General features: G+C 41.3%; 1 long non-coding RNA gene across 3 annotated transcripts in view; it reads left to right on the top strand.

Annotated features, from left to right (window-relative positions):
• Positions 1-407: 407 nt before the first annotated feature.
• The window catches only part of LOC133273251 (uncharacterized), a 246,819-nt gene continuing 239,045 nt past the window's right edge, over positions 408-8,181 (top strand). For 2 of the 3 annotated variants that reach the window (XR_009744696.1, XR_009744695.1), the window contains exons 1-2: positions 408-475; positions 6,632-7,280. This is a non-coding gene — a long non-coding RNA (uncharacterized LOC133273251). The remainder of the gene's footprint in view (positions 476-6,631; positions 7,281-8,181) is intronic. The other variant, XR_009744697.1, reaches the window with a different exon arrangement.

The following is an 8,181-nucleotide window of genomic DNA, read 5'->3' as shown; positions in this document are numbered from 1 at the left end:
TGGGGCTCCTTCCTCAGGAGGGTGGAGCTGCAGGAGCCAGTCAGGCATTAGGGTGAACTACAAAACCTGGGGAAGAGCTGACTACCAGGTGTCTAAGATTTTGTCTGATTATGATCTTTTCACCCTACCTCGAGGTCAGCTCAAATCTGAAGTGCAGCAGAGGAAAGAGTTTTTTTAGGAGGTGAGTGTGCAGTGGGGCTCTGTTCCTTTGTGATTTCTCAAATGTTTGTTAGAAATCAAGGCATGGCCCTTGAGAGAAAAGGGTCAAAAATGGTGCTGCTAGCCTGTTTGTTGAAGATGGGTGGTGTCCCTGCTTTTTGCAATTGAAGGTGTGGTCATTTGGGGATAGACTCAGTAATGCAGGGGTCCTTTCTATATCCTTATCTTACTAAATTTGTTGTGTATGTGGTCTCAGAGTGATTTTGTTGTGCATGACTTAACACTTAGTCTTGTGATTTTTGATCAGAATTGTGAGGTAAGTGGCTTCAGTAAGAACTACAAGGCTCTTTGATGTAACAGCTTCAGAAATGCTGAAGATTTTGTCATGCAAAAAATCTGATTTGTTTTTTTTTTTCAAAATCAGTTCTCTCTTTGATTTCAGTCCTTCCAATGTTTCTTGTGTCTGGGTGTATGGTAATTCCTAAGTCTTGCTATATTGACCACTGTATTTCATGCTGTGATGTGAATCTTTTACTTTCAAAGCAAAACTGTCCTCCTTTCAAGAGCTGCATATATGGGTACTGAAAACATAGTTCCTGTTGCACTCACAGGTGACAATCTTGTTTCCCAGTGTCTCACTTTGGCTCTAACCTTGTGAAGCTTGGGTTTCTCTCTCCATGTTTAGTGGAAGACACTTCAGTTGAACATCTCCTTCCTGAAGAAAAGGTAGTGTACAGGGTTCCTACCAGTTGTTTTAGAAGCTAATAGATACGTGTGTATGTATGGAAGGCTTAAAGGTGGGATTGTGTGCAGCTGTTAATCTCCACAAGAATATGCATTAAGGATCTAGTTTAAGCACAGAGGTGAGGAGCAATGATCAGTAATTTACCATGGTGCCTAAGGGATGTGTGGCAGAAGGCTGGACTGCAACTCTGCTGTCTGTCAGCAGATTTCTGTGGGATGAATCTCATTCTGCTCCAGGTTCCTCTGAGATCTGCCTGTGTATCTGAAATTTATGGGAGGTGAATGATTCTGGGGTGAATTACAAGGCCTCTGCACCTGAAAAATATGTGGGTGATAACTAAGACTCATTCTGTATGTTTGAATCTCCTCGTTCCCTTTTCATAGCAGAAGAAAATCCTTTCCTCCTTGACTGCACGTTAGTTCTGCATATTATTTACCATCTTGCTATTGTGCAGTCATAAATTAATAAAGCGATGGCTTTGCATGAAGCTAAGAAACTGTGCACTTTGGCTTCTTTCAATGTGATCATTCTGGAGTTGGAAGAAAGGATGATGCTTATTAGATGATGTTTCTTTAAATCCCTTAAGATTCAGATTTTCAGCTCAGTCCTCACCAGACCTCTTTGTAGATCACTTATGTGCGATACCCTGGTTGCACCTATGACTTGGAGATGCCTGTATTCAAGTGACCTAAATTGCATTGAGGGAGGGAGGGAAAGGAGAAGGGGAGGACTGGGGGATGGTGGGAACCAGTCTGTCTGAAAATTCTGCAAAATGCAATTCTCCTTCCTGGAGAAATTAATTCAGAATCAGACTGGTTTAAGAAATCCCTGAAATATAAAGGAATAGATCAATTTAGGCAGGAAATTTTTTTCATGTAGCAGTTAAGATTGTGTACAGAAGTAAAAATCCAATTAGGGATATGGTTGCAAAATATGGAGGCAAAAGAGGCTTTGCAGTGGGATGTCTGGCACTGTATGATCCAGTAAATGAACTTAAATTGGCTGCATGGATATAAAGTTTAGATGAGAGTGAAGGAATCTTCTGGAAGTGATGGTCCCATTAGCAAAGTGATATGCCTTTATTAACGTTATGCAGCTGCAGTAATCTTAATGGAGCAATCTAGTGTTCTTCCCAAAGGAAAAAGGAAGGTCTTATCTCATTTATTAATTGTCTTTCTAGCACTTATGAGTTCATCTGATCTTGGATAAGTGAAAATTTTGATGCTGCAGACAGGGAGTGGGTTTAATACAGGATGTTGGTTCTCAGCAAGGGTTTGTGCTGGTTGAGTTGCATCTTGCTCTGTATTTCTATCTGATTTGACTACTGGCTGTGTAAATACTTAGTTTGCACTGTAGGTTGAATTAGTCACCCGTTACTAGTGTACAAAGCAAGTGTTGTCTTCTTTCAGAGGCTGACGAGTGGCATTTAAATGTACCGCTGTCAGGATGCATGAGAGACATGAGGCTGCACTGCACATCTCTGATGCTTCTTCTGGCTAGAAAGTGAGGTAATGATTAACAGGGAAAGTGAATCGGGTGCAGTTATAGAAAGCTCTGTCTTTGAACCCTGAGAAAGTGCTGATACTAACGGCAGTAATCAGATGTTTTTGTCTGACCTCTACAATCTTGCTATGCTTTTTTTTCTTTTTTCTTTATCAGAAAAGAGTGTAGTGGGAATAGGATTTCACATTTCTCTCAAGATACCTGGCTAGAAAACAAAACAATGCCTGCCACCCCTGATTATGTGGGAAATGCAGGCTGTTCCTTATGTTGCATAGTAATTTTTAAACTTGTAGGGAAAAGCTTTGAATGCTTTGGTGAAAGTTGGCACCTAGTAAAACCACAGTGGATTTTTTCCAGTGTGGAGATACCCTTGTGGGGACAGGCTGTGTGGCCTGGGCAGTGGTTTTGAGGAAGAATCGTCCAATGCCTGTGCAAGTCATCTGTGGCCAAGACATGCTGGAGAGGTGAATGGAGGATGTGAGTTGTTAGAAGAGCAGAGAGGCTTGTGAGTTGATAGAAGAGAATTCTCTCCTTGGTATGATTTCTCCCCTTGTCATAGTAAAGGGAGGTACCTTAAGGATGAATTGACAGCATAGGACTGCAGGCTCTGAATCCCTTCCTGTCAGTTAGGGATGTATTTTGGCTTTGAATCTTGATTTCCTCCCCGTCTCTCTAGCCTCACCCCCGTTCATCTGGGGATTTGGATACCCACAGCAGAGGGCAAAATACCACCCAGTTAATTCTCTGGAGTATAGCTACTGCACAGCCTCCTGATGGGGAGCTGAATATATGGTTTATGCCCTAAAGCAAAGTGTATTATGCTTAGAGAACAGAGTGCAATTTTTTCTTTTTTCTTTGCTGCTGGAATAAATTATCATGTCGGAGTGCTGTGGTTTGGACTTATCCCTAGGTGGGCATCACCAGTAATGTGCATTTAGCAAATAATAATATTAATTTGAAACGATGCCTATTGCAAATTTTATGGGTTTGCAACAGATGGAAAATTATAGTTGAGGACTTCTAAAATATTATTTTTTTCAAGATTAACCCCAATAATGTTTGCCTCTCTGCATCCTTCAACATGGTTTTTGTAGGTCACATAATGCTGCCATTTAGCCATATGGACCTGTTAAATTTTCTGAATCTAATATGCAGCACATGTGGGGTGAAAAAATCCAAGAGAAAGATAAAATGTCTCAGTCCCTGATATTCATTTATGTCTTTGTCAGCAAAGAATGCTGACATTATATGTTAACAAAGCTTTTACATTTATTTATGTGCCTGGATATATCTGTAGGTCCATGTGCAATATTCAGTGTAAACATAAGGTGCTCTGAAGTTTTATTTACGAATTCCTGTGTCCAGTTGTTAACTTCCTCATGAAACATCTGCCAGGCCAAAATGTGACCAAGATACAAGGGGGATACCCCCAAACGTAGAAGACCTGGAGGATGTGAGTAAAAGCATCTCTTCTCTGTATGCTTAGGCTGCAGTGCTAGTGCTGTGTAGCGCAGGAACAAGTGAAGCGATGAGGCAAAGCTTGAGGGACTGTTCCAGAGTGAAGGCTGGCTAGTGTTTACAGCTGTGTGATGCATCTTATGCTGTAGGAGTTGTTAGTTGTGGAGGAAAATATTTGTGGGTTCAGGACTTTATTCTTTTGTCCAACTGAAGAAAGAAAAAATTGGTAATCTGTGAAATAATAGTTTATTTCTTTCCTTAGACACACACACAGAGGATGTTAAAGTTTCTGTAAAGTATATTTATGGTGTTCCTCAAAGCTGTGAGGGCAGAGTATATAATCAACAGTGTATAAGGAAAAAAATCTGAAACATCTTTAACTGTTAGAAGACATGACAAGAAGGACGCTTGTGTTGTTAATCCCCATCCAGTAGGCTGTTGTGAGTGGAATTTGTGCAGAAGTTGGCTTAGGTCCAGGTTGCAGCAGAATTAAGCGCCCACACCTGCACGTACAACTGCTTGTTAAAGAAGCAATGCCGTAGGCTTGAGCAGTTGAGTATAAGTTCTGTTTCTTTTGCTGAGACTGCATGCAAACAGTTTCTTTCCCTTTTTCTTTTCCCCTGCCAGAACTCCGTACCCCATGACAGAAGGGATGTAGCTTTCTTCACTTGGCAGCAAAATTGCATCAATCTCTTGAGCTTCCAAACTTTTATTTTGGTCCTAGAAATTCATATTGGCTAGTTATTTTAAGGGGCTTGCCTTTATTCAGATTTTGAAGTATTTGCAGTGATGAATGGGAGCAACTCTTGTGAAAGAGTTAAAGGGAAGAAGAAGTAGCAGAAAAATTTAAACTATTGTATTTCTACAAAGTAGCCTTTGCTGAAACTTACACTGCCATTCTCAAAAAGCAGTTAAGTTGCTTAAGAGGTTTCAGGTTGGCTGGCTGATCAATATCAACTATTAGTAATGCTATATTAGGAAAGACCTGTGCTATACACTCAGGCCTTATTAGCATGATGTCCGTTTATTGATACTAACACTTGGTCATATACAACAAATTATTTTGAAGTTATTTTTGATGAATGTTTCTCATATGTGTTATATGGCCTGATCTTGCAAACCTTTACTCATGAGGGTAGTCAGTTGTCTTCAAAGATTTGCAAGAATGGCCCATATGCAATACAACCTCGATTATCCAAATGTCAGGGGAGACATTGCATAAGTTCATATAATCGACATTTTGAATAATGAGGAAATTTTCAGTGCAATTAATAGATGTCAGGGGACATGACTATCTTTCAGATGACAGAGAGTTTTCAGGAAATTTAGATTTTGATAGCTAAGTTCCTAATGTATATGCTACTGACAAGACTGCAATTCAGAACATCTGAAATGTGCTTATATGTTCCTTAATAGCCCTTCATGCAGAATCAGACCGATTTCTATTTACTGTGATATTAGTGTTGAGGGTCAAATTGTCACAAGCGTTTAGCTTAACATTGCAATTACTCTGCTATTAAGAGTTAGATTCCAGGAACACAGTGTTAAATCAATATTGGAATTGTCTGAAGCAAAATATCATTAGGGAATACATCAGCATCAACTCTGGAATATTATTTTAAGAAAAAATAATCCCGTAGAGACATGAAAGTAAATGAAGTTTAAAGGAGGAAACTCCTGGAGGTAATGAAAGAAGAGAGAAATCCAGACTCTTTTGAATGAATGTGGAAATACCTGGGGGAGCATTGATTCGTGTCACAATGACACTCTTTAAACTTGGAGTTGGTCAGTCAAAGGTAACCCAAAGCCAGAATTCCTGTTTTCTGACTCCTGTTCATCTCTGCACAGCCAACAGAAGGTGCTGCGGTGGGAGGCACTAATTTCCTTCCTCCCCAGATGGCTGCACATGAGCACCCAGGGATGCATATGGCTCTGCTGGCGCCCTGAGCAGAGAGTACCGATGGTGTCTCTGATTGCCTGTCTTCAGGTCTGCACCTCCACTGCGTAATCAGAGTTTATCTTTAACTGCTCTAACAAGCAATGCAGTCTTGCTTCTCAAAAGCTTAGCAGCAGAAGCTGAATTATGATGATCACAACTGATGGGAGTGTTTGGGATTCTGTCCTGAATCAAAATACTAATGTTTGTAGGAAGCCAAAACCGATGCATCAATTTATTTCGGCACAGAGATGAGCAATCGCTTGTTTCCTAGGAAACATGGGGCTGTGCATATGCAGCTCCGAATGTGTGCCCTAATGTTTTCCTTCATGTTGATAGAGTAGAAAGTTTGTCTGATGAGATCCATTATGCTTAAAGCAGAAGGGAAAATAAATTTGGAAAGTTGCACTATTTAAAAAGAAGATAGCAGCAATACTGCCAGAGTCATAAGGAAAAGGCAGAAATAATTCAGGAAAATAAAGGAAGTATCCTCTCTGTCTATCTAATCTAGGAATCTGGAGATTTTTATAGTTGCAGAGCCATCTGCTAAGTTTCATTTATTGTGCAACTTTACTACCTCACCATCATCTGCTCATTAATCTGCCTTTTTTAGGTCTACTTCTGAAATTCTGAACCTCTGAGCATCTGTCAAATAGCTGCCACTGTTTTTGAAACAGTACTGTAGTGTAGACTAAAGGTTTTTGTAGTAAGTTGTTTTGCTTGATGTCAGTATTACTCAGCAAAAGCTTAGTCATTTGTAAGATGTTCATCTCAAGCTTGTCAGATAACCACTTCCACCACACCCTAACTCTTAGTTACTCTGTAGGAAGAAATACAAAAACATGATTTGTGGTGACGTGTGATTTGTGGTGATGTGTACTATGTCTCAAAACGTGGCTTGGACTGCCTTTCAGCATTAGGTCCTCTTTGGATTTGAGCACTGTGCTTGGGTGGCGATTGCCAAAAAGCACTGAAGATTTGAGCACAGATCACTGACCCCAGCAGGAGTCTTGCCATTGACTCAAATGGCTGAGACTTGGGCTGAGATCAAGGACTTTTGGATGTTGGATTTGGCTTTAATACAGTGTTTCAGACCTGGCCATTCTATTGTGACCCGCACAGACATTGCTGAGACGAGCACAGGAGAAAAAAAGGCATTAATATCTATCTTTTCAATCAATGCATAGAATTCCTCAGATCCAGCACCACATCCTTTGGAGGTGGTCAAATGTTTCATTCATGTTCATTGTGAACAGCAACAAAAAAAGTAATCTAGCTGAAATGCAGAGGCCTGGCAGCTATGTCTGGGTGCGTCTCAGACTAATCCATACCTTTCCTTTTTGTGCATTATTCTAACAGCAGGTGATCTGATGTGTTACCTGAAAATGCACTTTGAATTTACAATTCCTGCTTCCTGGCCCCACTGGAGGTGAGGTAATCCATGAAGCCCCAGGAGCTGAATGAGCAGTGGCTGCCTCTGTGAGTAAATGCTGCTGGAAGTAGGTATTAGCAGGTCTGAGGGACTTGAGTCTTCTGCTGCCAGATGGCTGCCAGGATGTCACTACCCTGTGTGAAGCTTATGGATGCCTTTGTCATTCCTGCCCTGAGGTTCCCTGATGTGTTTCTTTTAGGCATTGATTTCATTTTGCCTGCCTTAGGTAAATCTCAGTAGCAGTGGACGATTCAACTCAGGAATTGTTTTCTTTGGGGACTAATCATTCTGCCTTGATCTACACTCCTAAATTTAGAGGTTAATCTCTGCAGGCTTCTTCTGGGGAAGGCTGAAGCTTGCACTCTGAAAGCTCTTGTGAAAGGACTAACCCTAGGCATTTTGAATCACACTCACTCGGAGTCTTTCTCTCCTGATTATGTATGGGACTAAGGAGACTGTATTTCTAATTTAGACAGTTACAGATGAGGTACCACAAGATGGATGAGCTGATCTAATAGCCTGCTGATACTTCCTGGCCATGTGTTCCTGCTGTTTTTCTTGCTTCAGCTTGGGTGCGTGTGCTAAAATGGAAGGGAACTACCCCAGCAAAAGAGAGCCAAGGCAACTTGAGTCCTTTGGCTGGGGTGAAGGTGGGGACCAGAGCTGGTGGCAGAAAGAGGGTTACCCTGTAGGCTGAGAGCTCTCAGCTAAGACTGTGATCTTTGCTAGCCCTATATCCTTTAACTGAGGGCCAAAATTGTCCTGTTACTGCTGCGACTTTCTTCAGTTCTTTGAACAGCAGCGACTCTGACATGTAGTACTGCATTCCTGACACCACAGAGGCCTCTAACTAAGAGGCCTCTAACTACACTGCCTTGATGAGGGGCCAAGAGGATTAGCCAGCGATGCTCCTGAGATAGGAATGAGGATGCATCCCTCTTGCAGGAA

This window comes from Pezoporus flaviventris, unplaced genomic scaffold, assembly GCF_033815535.1.
Source record: "Pezoporus flaviventris isolate CSIRO_AGI_PZ_B2104156 unplaced genomic scaffold, CSIRO_AGI_Pfla_v1 ptg000031l, whole genome shotgun sequence".
NCBI classification, from domain to species: domain Eukaryota; kingdom Metazoa; phylum Chordata; class Aves; order Psittaciformes; family Psittacidae; genus Pezoporus; species Pezoporus flaviventris.
This window is presented reverse-complemented; position numbering and strand designations above follow the sequence as displayed.